This window comes from Lepidochelys kempii, chromosome 2 (assembly GCF_965140285.1).
Source record: "Lepidochelys kempii isolate rLepKem1 chromosome 2, rLepKem1.hap1, whole genome shotgun sequence".
Lineage (NCBI taxonomy): Eukaryota > Metazoa > Chordata > Testudines > Cheloniidae > Lepidochelys > Lepidochelys kempii.
In genome coordinates this window covers 206,735,877-206,751,324 of record NC_136381.1, presented here as the reverse complement: position 1 = coordinate 206,751,324, position 15,448 = coordinate 206,735,877, and the positions used below count along the sequence as shown (strand labels likewise).

Below are 15,448 nucleotides of genomic sequence, written 5' to 3'. Positions count from 1 at the left end.
AGGAAGTTTTGATGTGGGCTCTGGGCTGGGTGCAGGGTGTGGGCTCTGAGAGGGAGTTTGACTGCAGGCAGGGGTGAGGGATGTGGGCTCTAGGAGGGAGTTTGGGTGCTGGAGGGGGGTGAAATCTCGTTCTGGGAGGGAGTTCGGGTATGGGAGGGGGTTGGGGTACAGGCTCTGGGAGGGAGTTTGGGTGCAGGAGGAGGTGAGGGGTGCAGGCTCTGGCTGGGCTCCGGCCAGCGGCTCCCAAAAGCAACCAGCATATCTCTCTGGCAGTGGCTCCGAGGCAGGGAGGCCAGGGGGTCTCTGTGCGCTAACACTACCCATAGGCACCATCCCCACAACTCCCATTGGCCGCAATTCCCGGCCAGTGTTAGCTGCGGGGTCCTGGGACCCTTGGTCCAAGCCCTGGGCTGCCAAGATTTATGTGTAGACCTGCCTTAGCCCCACTGCACCGCCGAAATTTTAGCACCTAAAATCTCCTTGTTTGGCTTCAGTAGCCTCTGGGAGATAGGGCAGGAGGGAAGGGGTTGATCAGTGGGGCCTCTGGACACCCTGGAGTACCCTCAGGGACCCCCAGGTGTCCGCGGACCCCAGTTCGATAAACGCTGTTATAGGATACAGGTAGAGAGAAACTGCAGTTCATTAGATCATGTATCACATTTCCAAATATGGACCTGGTATCCATAAAGTTAGGAGCATCTATGTCACTTTGCAGTGGACTAAGTATGCTAACTCAACCTGACCTAACATCTTCGCATTTGGGCTATCATGAAGCGTGGTTATAATTTAAAGGTGATTATAATGAGTTGCTAAAACTTACAAATAACCACCCAACCTTTTGTTTGCTTCCGTGAACTGAAACATATCTAAACAAAGGGAGGCTTCCATCCTCCTCCTCCTCCTCCTCCTGTGGGATCACCCAGTCGATCCACAGCTTCCCTCCTACCTTTTTGCAACTCTCAGAAATACCTCTCCTTAATTTTCCTTTGGGCCCTAATTACCTCTCAGCAATCCTCACTACTTCTATCTATCACTTGGCAAATAGGATCCCCTATTATTGAACTTCTTATTACAGGGCCCAGCTTCTTGTTACAGAGATGATGATGTGTATCTGTTAGTCTAATTTAGGTCTTAAATAACACTTGAGGCTAAAATAAGGGAGGAGGAAGGGAAACAGCTCCCTCTTCACTGCTAAAACCAGCAGGAGGCTCACCCATACCCCCTAACCCTTGGCTTGGGTAAGCAACAGTTCCCCCTAGTGCCCCTGCCTCTTTGGGTAGGGTAGTGAGTGCTCCCAATTCAGGTTTGGTCCACATTAACCACCGTGTGGTGTCGATCGTGCTGGGCCTTGGCTGCTGCTGAATTCAGACTGCACAGACTTGGGGACTGTGCATGCCGAAGTGCACCTTCAAGCTCATGAAATCTTAAGCAAGCAGCATTCAAAGCCTTGCAGAAGTATCTCTGAGGTACTATAGAAAAACTTGTAGAGGACGAGAGCTATGGGGGTTCTTTGAAGGGGACCGCGGCCTATTGCTGGGCTGTGAAGAGGAAGATGAGATGTGTTCAAGGTCACGGGAAGGGATTTCAGGGGGTTATTTGAGAATGGTTTGGAGTAGGGAAAAGAGGCTGGGATTAGATATTGGAGAGGGAGGAAGGGAACCCTAGCTATGCTGAGAGCAGGAAGGGGCATGCTCCAAACATGAAAGTGTCTGGGTTCTGGTTAGGGAATGGGAAAATATTCCAGCTAGTTCAGCCATTCTAGACTCCCATATAGGATCACTTATGAAACAGCCATATAAAGAGAGTAAGTGTGTCTAATCTTAGACTGATTAGTGCTAGCATGCAGAAAGTTGGCAGAAATGGCAAATAAGGACATTTTTGTGTATTAATATTTCTACACAGATTATCAGTGCTGAAGAAGATTCCAGTGCAGCACCTACAGTGTGGTATTTATCTTGCAGGAATAAGAGACGAGCAGCAATCTCATGATCTTGAGCCCTGTGAAGTTAACCACAAATGATACAGTATGATGTTGCAGGGTCAGTTTCAGCTAACTGGGGTAGTTGCACAATCTGATTAAAACCTAGACTAGGGCATCATGTTACTTGATAATTGCCGGTTGTTTGAGGTCCTCTGGAGGTCTTATTCTGCCCTCCTTCTGTCAGCCAGTGGAGCTGCCATGAGCCATCTCCAGGGAGCAAAATGTGTGTTTTTCAAAAGAAAAGCAAAAGTCACAGAGGCAAGTTAACGTGTAACATTTGTTCTGTGTTTCCAATTAGCCTGCTACACATTCGTTCCTACATTACCAACTGCCTGTAAGATATTAATCTGAAGCTGGCCCCAGTAGGGCCATACGCAAATGCAATAGACAAAGGATAGAAAGGAACGTGACTCCTTCACATGTAATACACATGAAGTGCTCTTAATAGTCCCACTCCGAAGTGCAAATGTAGCTTTCTGCCGCCTTCTGCAGTGATGGTAAGTAGGTGTAATGTGAGCAGCACAGAGATGTTACGCATTACTGAGAAAAGGCTTCCAAAATATTTTTGATTAGGAGAGTCTTTTACATCAGACTATGAAAAAAATGTGTGTTTATTTTAGTTTATTTCACTGTGGCTAAAGAGAAAACAGCATGACACAGAGATTCTATGAGAAAGAAAACAATTTTTTTTTAACTTGCAAGTTTCCTTATTGGAAAACTTCAAGGCTACAGTCCAGTAAATTATTTTCTTTTTAAAACATGAGACCATGTGCAATCCACAGAGTCATAGAAACGTAGGGCTGAAAGGGACTTTGAGAAGTCATCTAGTCCAGCCTGCTCTGCTGAGGCATTACACCTAAGCCATTCCTGACAGGTGTTCATCTAATCTGTTGTTAAATACAGGCAGTCCTCGACTTTACGACGTTTGAGTTACGACAAATGGCACTTACGACGCTTCTACATTGACACCCTGATTTGACTTACAACTATAGGTTTCAAGTTTACGACGCTTGGTCCTGCAATGGAGTAGATTGCGGTTCCAACTTCCGACATTACGACTTATGATGCAGTTGTAAGGAACCAATTGTGTCGTAAATCCGAGGACTGCTGTATGTTCAATGACAAGGATTCCACAACCTCCCTCGGAAGCCTATTCCAGGGCTGACTTATCTTTATAGTTAGAAAGATTTTCCTAATATCTAACCTTGCTGCAGATTAAGCCCCTTACTACTTATCCTACCTTCTGTGCACATGTAGAACAATTGATCAACCTCCTCTTTATAACAGCCCTTACATATCTGAAGACTGTTATCAGGCCTCTCCCCCTGGCACACCTCTCCCCCCCCGCCCCCGTCTTCTTTTCTCAAGACTAAACTTTAAACTTTCCTCGTAGGTCAGATTCTCTATAGCTTTTATCATTTTTGCTGTTCTCACATCCTTCGCAGAGGGTGGTGTGAAGAACTGGATGCAGTATTCCAGCTGCAGCCTCACTAGTGCCAAGTAGAGTGGGAGAATTACCTCTTGTGCCTTACTTATGACACTCCTGTTAATACACCCAAGAATGATATTAGCCTTTTTTGCAACTGCATCACATTCTTGACTCATATTCAATTGGTGCTCCACTATAACCCCCAGATCCTTTTCAGCAGAACTACTGCCTACCCAGATATTCCCCCATTTTGTGGTTGTGCATTTGATTTTTCCTTCCCAAGTGAAGTATTTTGCACTTGTCTTTATTGAATTTAGTGTTTTTGATTTCAGACCAATTCTCCAATTTGACACGTTTGTTTTTGAATTCTAATTCCATCCTCCAAAATGCTAGCAGCTCCTCCCAGCTTGAGGTAATCCGCAAATATTATACGGATACTTTCCACTCCATTACTCAAATCATTAACGAAAATATTGACTAGTACCAGACCAGGACAGATCTTTGTGGGACCTCACTAGATATATCCTCCTCCCCTTCCAGTCTGACGGCAAACCATTGGTAACTACTCTTTGAGTACAGTCTTTCAACCAGTCTTTCACCCACCTTATAATAATTTCATCTCTAGACCACATTTCCCTAATTTGCTTATGAGAATGTCATTTGGGACTGTGTCAAAAGCCTTACTAAAATCAAGATATATCATGTTGACAACTCTACCCTTCCCCCCATCCAGGAGGCCAATAACTCTGTTAAAGAAGGAAAGTAGACTGGTTTGGCACGACTTGTTTTTGACAAATCCATATTGGCTATTCCTTATAACCCTGTTATCCTCTGGATGCTTACAAACTGATTGTTCAATAATTTGTTCCAGTATCTTTTCAGGTATGGAAGTTAGGCTGACTGGTCTACAGTTCCCTGAGTCCTCTTTGTTCCCTTTTAAAAAGATAGATACTATCTTTGCCCTTCTCGAGTCCTCTGGTACATTAACCGTCCTCCATGAGTTCTCAAAGATCATTGCTTCAGCTAGTTCCTTACATATCCTAGCATGACTTTCATCAGGCTCTACTGATTTGAATACATGTAACTTATCTAAATATTCTTTAACCTGTGCTTTCCCTATTTTGCATTTCTTTCCCCTTGTTATTACTATTAATTTTGTTGAGGATCTGGTTGCAATTTTCCGTTTTAGTGAAGACTGAAGCAAAATATGCATTAAACACCTCTGCTTTCTTCATGTCATCCATTAGTAGCTTTCCTTCCCCGCTAAAGGGAAGATCTACACTTTTCTTCATCTTTCTCTTACTCCTAATGTATTTATAGAATCTCTTCTTATTGCCTCTTATGTCCTTTGCGAGATGTAACTCATTTTGTGCCTTAGCCTTTCTCATTGTGTCCCTACCTACTTGTGCTATTCTTTTGAACCTCCTTAGATTTTGTCCATGTTTCCATGTTTTGTAGGATTCCTTTTCGATTTTCTGGTCATTAAAGAGCTTACTATATTTCCCATCTTTCCTTCATGTCAGGATAGTTTGCTGTTGTGCCTTTTAATATTGGCTCTTCGAGGAACTGCCAGCTCTCCTTTTTCCCTTAGATTTTCTTCCCATGGGACCTTACCTACCAGTTGTCTGAGTTTGTTGCTTTTTTTGAAGTCCATTGTCCTTATTTTGCTGCTCTACCTCCTTCCTTTCCTTAGAATCGTGAAATCATTTCATGATCACTTTCACTCAGATTGCCTTCAACCTTCAGATTCCATGAGAATTTCTGTTTTGATTAAATTGGTTATGTGGTGAATTAGTTGTGAAAAGCTGCATGCTGTATCCTTAGGCTTGGCAGAATTTGATTTTTTTTTAAAATAATTTTGATGGATAATGTTTTTTTATTTTTAAGCATTGTTTTTGATTTTTATCATTTTAAATTTTCACAATTGAGGGAAATTATGGGAGGTCAGACAATCAGAAGGGTCAGACAATAATTACTGAATGACAGTAGATGTTGAGGTTCAAAAAATAAAAGCTTTATAACAATTAAACCACAAATTGTCAACATCAGATGTCAAAACATATAAAATAAATATTCTTAAATCAAACTCAAATAAGTTCTCAAGCAGCATTTTTCTTACTTTGCCGATCTGTAAATTTCAATTATTATTGATGGAAATATTTTTCATTGGTTTATATGTGGGATGTGAAGTTGGCATTTACTGACCTTTAGCAATAAAAATCTAATCCTTCCAAGTCTATGTACCCTACAGCTAGTGTACTTATTCTTTTAAGGCAAGGTGGTCTTGTAGAGAAGGCACTGGACTGGGACTCAGGAGGTCATCGTTTGTTCTTTTCTCAGCTCTGCCAAATACTCCCTGTGTGACTTTGGCCAAGTCAGTCTCTCTCTGCTTCAATTCCCCGTCTATGAAATGGGAATAATAACCTTTCCTTTCTCCCTCTATTTGAACTGTAAGCTCTTTGGGGTAGGCACTCTTTTGCTATGTGTTTTTGATAGTGCTAGTGTAGTGGGCCCCCAATTTTAGTTGAAGCCACTAGGCACTGGTGTAGTACAAGTAGTAATAATTGACCTCCAAGACCTGAATTTGAATGACAAAAAGAAAGTAACAAGTGGAAGTGAGCTTGGTGGTTTCTTTCTACTCTCCGTATGTGCTTGTTGTCAAACCGCCTGTGTAATTTGGCATAATCTAATGTAATTGGAAATTCCTGCTCAAGAGAGGCTAAGGCCTGGAAGACAAGGGATGCTGCAGGTCAGGATTAAGTGTATTGGCAGAGCCATGTGGAAGAAGCTTTCACAGCATCTGGCTGCACTATTCCTGATTCAAACATCCTGACCACTAAATTTACTAACAAAATTAAAAAACAAAAACAAAAACAAATTAACTTCTGGAAGCTGGAAAAGGAAAAACTAAAAACCCAGTGGTGCCCAGGCCAGGGAGCCATCTATGTATCTTGGACACTAGACTCTGCCTCAGAGTCTGCAACCCAAACCAACAAGGTAGGCAGTGTTGACAGATCAGATTGTTGTCCCAGCCTGCAAGCATGAGCTTTTAGATTTACACTGATCTGAGCATTAAGTATCCAAAGCATTTGTCATGGGTTATATTTGCAGCCATATGACCTTTGCTGCTACTGGATTGGGCTTGTTGGCAAATCTGCTCATGAGCATGGGTCTGAAAGAGCAGCGTCAAAGATGGGAAGAGCCAATATCCATCTCCTACCAATTAAATGAAGTTAGCCCATTAAAACTCACCTGCGTTCTGTACAGGTTTAAACCATGTTCTGTTTAATGCATACTAGAACTGGGAAGCATGTTGTAGCTGAGAACTCAGTGTAATTTTGAAATTTTCCATCCAGTATCTCTAGGTGTGTCTACACAGGAACCAGATACCCAAGGCTGGCCCGTGCATGTTGACTCAGGCTTGTGGGGCGTGGGCTGCAGGGCTGTTTCATTACTGTGTAGATGTCTGGGCTTGGGCTGAAGCCTGGGCTATAGGACCCTGCAGGAAGTCTACATAGCAATGAAACAGCCCTACAGCCCATGCCCTGCAAGCCCGAGTCACGGGTTTTTCTTTGCTTGGTAGACAGACATACCCTCTGTGTTCCAGGAACGTGTGCAATCCATGCTGGTGGGGTGGGAGATGGTTCTGATGTAACCTCATTTGTTACCTCATCGACTCAGAAAGCAGAAAGTTAATATTCCCTTCTTCTGTTGCATTAGCCAGGATTATTGTGTTCTTTTCTAGGTACCTCATTACTAGAAAGGTTTTGACAACTTGGATGGAGTCCAGTAAAAAGAAACCAAAAAAATAAAAAATAATAATGGGTTTTTGGTGATGGAATGATTGAACTGTAAGGAAGGATTTAAAAAAATGAAATATGTATAGTTTGGCTACATGCCAACTAAGAGAGGACATAACAATCTAGCATGCATTTGAAAGGCGTAACCAGGGCTTGCCCCTTCTTCCAGCTCCCCCAGCATATTCATTACACCAGCTGAGATTCTTACATATCGGTGGAGTGTCAGTAGATCTAAAGGAGGCTGTGTCTTTCTGATGCCATCTTACCCATCAACAGTAAATTTGGCCTTATGATTCTGTGATCACCAGAAAATACAGTATCAGATATTCTCTGAACTCTTACCAATAGCATACATCACAGCAAGGGGGTTGGGAGGACAGGAAAGTCTGGCACCAGTTGCAGTGAAGAATGTGGAACCTGACAGCATGTTGGGTAGGCATATTTTGGAAAGGAGAGAAAGTTTAGCTGCACCTCTGCCCCCGTCCCAGGTTCACCTAATATAATCCTGGCCAAGAGGTTTGTATATATTTCAGAAGATAAACAGGAAAACAGATCTTGCCTGAATAAATGGGGTTTTGGTTTGTTTTTATTTGTTTATTTTTTTAAAGAAAAGAGACCTCAGCTGTTCTGTCAAGAAACTAACAGACAGATGGCAGTGCCACAATTCTGAAGGAAAAATATTGGATTTAAAAGGACATTCCTTTTGCCACACACATTTAAAACTCAGACGCAAAAAAGTATAGGATCCTCCACTGACTTTAATGGCAACAGGAACAGACACAAAGTGTGGAACCATCTCCAGTGAATCCTTTAGAAATTAGCGGCTGAAACCAGCAATGGGGGCTAGTCGGTGTCTTTTGGCAGGCAAGAACTACATTCAACTGCTAATTTTGTGCCTGGGGCCTAGATACTACAGTGAAGGGCTCATTCTGAAGGTGTAGATAAATCTGTATTTTCCCGGACATGTCCGGCTTTTTGGTTCTTAAATCGCCATCCGGGAGGAATTTTTAAATATCTAAAAACATCTGGGATTTTGCCATTATTATTTTTCCCTAAAGAAGAGTTGATCATTCAAGAAAGAGGGTGAATGTTGATCACTCGAGAGAGTGACCACTTTTTCCCCCTAGCTCCCAGCACTTGCGCTGTGAAACAGCTGTTTTGCACGGCTGGGAGGGAGGGGGGAGGAGTGGGAACGCGGCATGCTCAGGGGAGGAGGCGAGGCGAGGGCGGGGATTTGGGGAAGGGGTTGGAATGGGGGTGGGGAAGGGGCAGGGAAGGGGTGGAGTTGAGGTGGGACCGGGGGTGGGGGAGCAGAGGAAATCCCCCTTCCCCCCCCATGGAGTGTCCTCTTTTTTGGATGTTCAAATATGGTAACCCTAGATACATCTTGTTGCTTTGTATAGATGTTTAGATCTTACAGCTGTATATTCAGGCGGATTAGGGGTTTGTGGGGTCCTTGGCCAGGGCAAGTGGAGGCCCCTTCACCCCTTCCACCTGAAGTCCCTCCCCCACCCCCCCGGCGCTCCTGCTGGGGAGCGGGGTTGGGGCTTGGGGTCTTCCCCCACCCAGCTGGTGCTCCTGCCAGGGAGCGGGGTTGGGGCATGGAGTCTTCCCCCCCCTGCCTGGTGCTCCTGCTGGGGAGTGGGGTCAGGACACGGGGGCGTCCATTTTTCTGGGAGGCCCCCAGTTGGCTGAGGACCCTGGGCACAGGCCCCATCAGCCCAGTGGCTATTCCACCACTGTGTATACTGTATTAGAACTTGCAACAGTGTTGGTAAAGCGGTTTATACACTATAAATTTTCACCTTAGCAAGTATATGTTAACAAGATTCAATTGTAAAAGGGATGGTGCTTAGACACAGACACCTTAGAAATATCTAAGATAAATGGTACCGACCTGGTTAGGAAAGAGCAAACTGATAATACTGTTTGTCAAAAAGTAATTTTTTAAAGCCTTCATCATGGTTCATTTTGGGTAGGTATATTAGTTTGTAGTTAGTCCTAGTCACATACCATAATCTTGATTTGATGCAAAACGCAACAGTGTTTGTTTGTATGAAGATCCTGAAGCGGATCGTTGCACTAGTGAAGCATGACTGCTTGGGAGATTGGATGAGGAAAGCTGTTATAGTTTCAGCAAGGAATTGCTGAAGTCCTAAGGGCTCATCCACTGTGCCACTGTAGTGTGTCTAGTGCAGACTGTCTATGCTGACAGGAGAGCACTCTCCCATTGGCATAATAAATCCGCCTCCACGAGAGGCACTATCTATGTTGGCAGTAGAAGCTCTCCCGTCGACATAGTGCTGTCCACACCAGGACTTAGGTTGGTGTAACTTGCGTCACTCAGGGGGATGGCTTATTCACACCCCTGAGCGAGGTAATTATGCCTCAGTAAGGGTAGTGTAGACCTGGCCTAAGTGAACGAGAAAACAGCAGGCATGGAACATGTGTTAAGATGGTTGGCTTGTTTGACTACAGATTTAGCACAGGGCATTTAGGAGAAATAGCCACCTACCAAGAAGCGTGCTCCCCCTAAATGATTTAAGAGCAATGCTTAGCAATAGTCTAGAAAATGTATAGGTACAAGGTTAAAGCTGTCTTCTGGGGCCATTGGGCAAGACGTTCCAGATTCACTCTTCTTTAACTTTGGCTTTTTAGGAGACAGTGTGAACACTGTTTGCATCTGCAATGCTCCAAAATGTGGCAGTCTGGAACCTTTCTAGTGTGATGATCCCTTTGAGCATTTACCCCATCTCAACACCATTCCCATTAGCACCCTACTTCTGTTGTGAATGTCCTGAAGCCACAGCATGGCAGCTGAAATGGAGCAGGACAGAGAAGTGTGGAATACTGATGGTAAACACTTCAGAGTGAAGTATTCCAACCCAGTCTGACTCCTTTTGCTTAGTAGTACAAACAAACCCTAAGCTCACCGCTAGAAAACTCTTGACTGCTATGCAGAAGTACCTTATGGGTTGTTCCCATTCTGATGCCAGGGCCCCATTGTGCAAACAGAGCTGTCAATATATTGGTCATCGGAGCTATTGTCCAAGGGATAAATCAGCTAGGTTTGAGGGTTTTTTGCTCGAGAATTTATATGCCTGTATTTAAAAGAAACCCTTTCAGTGGTAAAGCTGTTCATTTGTCAGGCTTCTTGAGTCTGATAGTTTTCCAAGGACTTTTCATGCCCCATCACGTGAATTCATTACTTAAGATAAAGCGCCTAGTTACTCGGGTGCCCACCATCACTCTATCTGAACACCTCATATTTAAGAATGAACGTATTCTCACAACATCCCTGTGACTTGGTAGGAAGTGTTATTGTCCTAGTCTTACCAGATGAAGAACTAAAGCACAGAGAGGGCCAGGTTTTCAAAAGCATTTAGGTACCTAAAGATGCAGCCGTGTCCTGTCTGCGCCCAAGTCAAAAGCACCCAAGCAAGTTAATGCCCAATTCCTGTTGAAATCCAGGGCACAGAGTAAGAAATCAGTGCAAGCTAGGTACTTAACCAGTTTAGGCACTTCTGAAAATCCCACGAGGCATCTATTGGCATCTTTAGGTGCCTAAATAGCTTTGAAAATCTGTCCCAGAGAAATTAAGTGATTTTTGTCTAAAATCACACAGGAAGTCTGCCTTAAAGCCTGGAATTGACTCCAGAGGTCCTGAGTCCTAATCCAGTGCCCTCCACAAACATATATGTATTAAACATTATGTGTGTTTAGACGACATACATCTCCACTCTCTCTCCTTGATGGGTGATCTCACTGAATTTTGATCCTTTTTTTTTCTCAGCCTATGTTTGCCGTGCTGGATTTGTATAAGAATTCTGCTGTTGGCATTTCTGCCCTTTGGATAGGTGATCCCTGTTTAATGGATGTATTTGTTGCCCTGGCAGGTATTTAGCACACTCTACTATGTTACAAATGGTTGCTTTTCTGTTCAACTGCACAGGAAAGCCATGAAGACAATACAATTCATGACACAGGCTTGCAGAAGTATTCACAGTATTTCACTCACACCAGGGTGGCATTTTACCTCCTGCTGACAGGCTGGATACTAATTTTTCTTTGTAGCAATGGGTTCTGTTTGAACAGATTTGTGGATTTAGGCTCCACGCTCTGAAAGGAGATCTTATGCTTCTCGTGCAGTTCCTGCCCACCGCGTGCAGAGAGGCAGTTTGGGGGCAGAGGTGATACATTTTTTGATTGAGCCAAAACCTTTCTTTAACCACAGTCCCAGTGCTTTGAGTAAGATAGCCAGATTGACCTTCTCATTCCCTTTCATTATCCCTCTGTGCCAGTGATGAGATTGAGTCATCCTCTTTGAATGTCCTTTTTTTTCATTTGTTCGTTACAAAAAGTGAGCCTGCTGATTTCATTCCAAGGTTTTTTCATGACCGTGTGGCATGTTAATGAAGCCATTCCACCAGGCTTTCTCTGCTTTTTTTTTTTTTTTTTTTTAAAGCATAGCTTTGTAATTACCTGTTCATATTTCAGCAGCCTGGACTTCTGGCACATACTGGAGATAAACCTTCACTGTAATGGCTTTCTAGTAAGACTATCTCTTAGCTAAGGCTCCTAAATCTTGGCAATCTCCTTATAGTGTACACTGCTATTAAACACAAACTCTTCACTCCCCAGAACCAGACTGTAAGTGGAGTGCAGCATACATGGTTGGGTAATAAGACACTGCTGATACGTTTTAGAGCAAGGTGCACTTTTACTTTATTTATGAAGATAGACATGGTGGTTGAGGGCTTAATCACAGCTGATAAATCATTTTAAGAAAGCCTATTAGAACCATATGCTGATTCTTTGCATTAATATGATAAGTCTGTTGCTAGTCTAATAAGACAAGGTTTTTCCCTCTCTTCCCCTCCCTTCACCCCCACTCCTGCCGTGTGTGTGAACTCTTTATCTGTTTAAGTGGTACCATTAATAAAATGAGGTGAAAGGAAATGGGGGGAAAAATCCAGCGTGAGCAAGCTGTGTGTTTCTGGTCATCTTTGTTTAGATGGAATTCTAAAGCCAGCATAAAAAAAGCTGAGAACAGGAAACATATCAAAGTTTTGGAGAACAGTGGAATGGCCTTCACTCAGCATAAGGTAGTCATTTTGGCCCAGGTGGTTACAATACTGTAGCAAGAGAGCTGTAGGAGTGGGGGTGGGCACACTGACATTTCAGTTACCTCACCTTTCCTGTGCTTGAAGAGGTCTGCTGCAAGAACAGGTTCCATGGCTCTCTAATGAGATCCACATTGGTTCAGTTAGTCAGTGCCAAGCCTTATTTATTGCTAATTGGTGCATTCGCTTGCAGATCTTTTCTATTATTTCCTGATTATCCCCCCCTAGACTTTTAATTATCTTGCCAAAATTCAAATGCTAATAATTGCATGATTTATCATTTATTTATAGCTTTGTCTAATGCGTACATGGATATATTTAAAGGATTTCAAAACAGGAACAACTCTTGCACTGACTGGATTTCTTTCACTTTGCATACCTACCAGCATTCTATTTGTGGGGATCTCTTTAAGAGACCCTGGGGACTCTTAAAGCTTTACAGTTGGGATCTCTACCTCGCTTCCCTTCTCCCCCAAGTTTCTTACTATGTAAATAATGGTGATTGTTATTATATGGAGAGAATGTGTGCGTAAGGACCTTAATTTGAGCCCCAGGCTCAAGACAAATGTAAATAAATAAATAAATAAATAGGGCACGCCATAAATCTAGTGGGGCAAGAGCATTTTCACAGCAAGATAGAAGATCCAGATCTGAGGTACTGGGAATCTCTGGCAGTGCAGAATGGGAAATTTTGAAAAACTAGCCTTTAGCCATATTTATATACACGTTAAAATAGGTTTACCTTTTTCAAATGGCCTCTAAAACCATTGCAAGGTACATGTGTAAAAACTAGTGAAGTGATTGTATTGTACCCTCTAGAGAATTTTTGGAGGAAAGCCAGTAACCATATTGTCCTTCCTGCTGTCATGGTGTCACTCACACTATTCACAGTCAGCATCACTCCACTGTAGGTGGAATCCTCCTTGCACAATGGTGTCATATAATTATACTTGAAAGTGTGTGAGAGGGTAGTAACGTGTTCCCCATGTATGACTTGGATCAATGAGACACCATTGCAGCCTGGCCAGGAACATCCATGAGCATTTCTAGTGAGCTGTGCCTCAGTACAGTTCTTTCTAGATGGGTGTTAACTCAGTTTACCTGGTCTATACAGACAGGGACTAAATTGAAATGGTTTCACTCATAGGCCCTGGGGAATGTGCAGTAGTTATCCAGAAACATATAAGGTCAAATCACCCAGGGTTACTTTAGTCAATATCCTCCTCAAGAGGCCACGTTTCCTTTAGTTTCCTGGTGTTTGTTCTGGGAGCTGTTACATTTCTAGTGTAGCATATGGATTTGGGGATGGATTTGAGAAACACTATGCATAAGATCTTCGGGTATGGCCAAATGCAAGTCAGGTGGTTGTGGGCAAAAGGCGACTTAAAGCATTCCTTTGTCCTAATCTTGGTGCTGCATATCCCACCCTCCTTGGGCTATGTTGGACCAGCCAGTGGGCTGCTCTAACTTATGCCAGCTTTCACTAGCCACATGGGGCTGAAATAGTAGCCCAGGGACAGTGTGACATAGGAATGCCCCTGTTTTCTAACCATGCCCCTTTTTGTTGCTATGCTGGCAGCAAAGAAGGTGTGCGAGTCGGTCAGTAGTGGTAACACACGGGCACAGAGCAGCATATACATAGTGGAAATAGGTTCAAAGCTCAAAAATCAGATCCAAACTCCAAACCAGGTTTCTGTCCACTGCCACCCAGTATAAAGAGGTGTTTGGATCTGGAATTTTGATTAGCCTGTTATTACACAGACAGGGCAAGCTGCAACATTTAGATTTGGGTCTGAGTCTTAAGAGCTAAGGGATGTTCAGATTGGTTGGTTTAGGTCCATCTCTAACCCATATATTCAGTCTCCCTCAACCCTGTTGGCCTTAATCCCAAACATTTTTTAAACTGGTAATTTAGGTAATTTTATAAAAATAGTATTTCACTTTAGGATTTTTCTTGTCTTTTATTTTTCCTGATCAGCCCCATGATGGACTGCTGAGGATGAGCCTAGTTTTCTCATGCTATCTCCACCAGTTCACCTGCTTAAATTTTGCTTTAGTTTTGTGATGGTTTTATTGCAGAGTTAGTTGGTGCAGATTCCTTGGTGATTCCTAACAAACACAAACAGAAAAAGTATGCAACAAACACAGCATATTCCATCTACATTTGTCAGACTTCAGAGTAGCAGCCGTGTTAGTCTGTACTCACAAAAAGAGAAGGAGTACTTGTGGCACCTTAGAGACTAACAAATTTATTTGAGCATAAGCTTTCGTGAGCTACAGCTCACTTCATCGGATGCATTCAGTGGAAAATACAGTGGGGAGATTTATATACATAGAGAACATGAAACAATGGGTGTTACCATACACACTGTAACCAGAGTAATCACTTAAGGTGAGCTATTACCAGCAGAAGAGTGGGGGGGGGGAAAGGTGGGGGAGGAACCTTTTGTAGTGATAATAAAGGTGGGCCATTTTCAGCAGTTGACAAGAGACGTCCATTGTTTCATGTTTTCTATGTATATAAATCGCCCCATTGTATTTTCCACTGAATGCATCCGATGAAGTGAACTGTAGCTCATGAAAGCTTATGCTCAAATAAATGTGTTAGTCTCTAAGGCGCCACAAGTGCTCCTTTTCTATTTGTCAGACTGCAAATATTGCTTTTTAAAAGCATTGGTTGGGAGGTGGGGGGAATTGATTTTTATCTCTTGTTTAGGTTGAGAGAAAGAGAAGGTGGTTCAGCGGGTGGAGACTGTAGGAGCCGTTTTATTAACTTTATTGATAATTCTGTGGTGCATCATGGTAATAAAATTAAAGGACTAGAGAAATGTGCAGCAGCTGGAATAGCAGCTTCTGAGCATGAGCCATAGCAGTGAACGAACCCTATTGCAGTAAATGAAGCCTATACCTTCAGAAGGTACACACATTCTTTTGATCCATTTGGAGTGGGTTATATTTATTCCTGGTGCAATTCTACTGACTTCAGTGGAATTTCACAAGGAATGAATTTGGCCCAGTATAGTTTAAGCAAAGACATGAAGAAAAAATCCTCTCAAAGACAAAAATGATGCTCAGGTCTTGGAAAAGTGGCTGAGTGCTTTCGGGTATACATGGA

The 15,448-nt window shown here is 43.0% G+C and overlaps 1 protein-coding gene across 2 annotated transcripts in view; it reads left to right on the top strand.

The window, feature by feature from the left end:
• The window catches only part of CREB5 (cAMP responsive element binding protein 5), a 355,582-nt gene that overhangs the window by 69,309 nt on the left and 270,825 nt on the right, over nt 1-15,448 (top strand). The window lies entirely within an intron of this gene.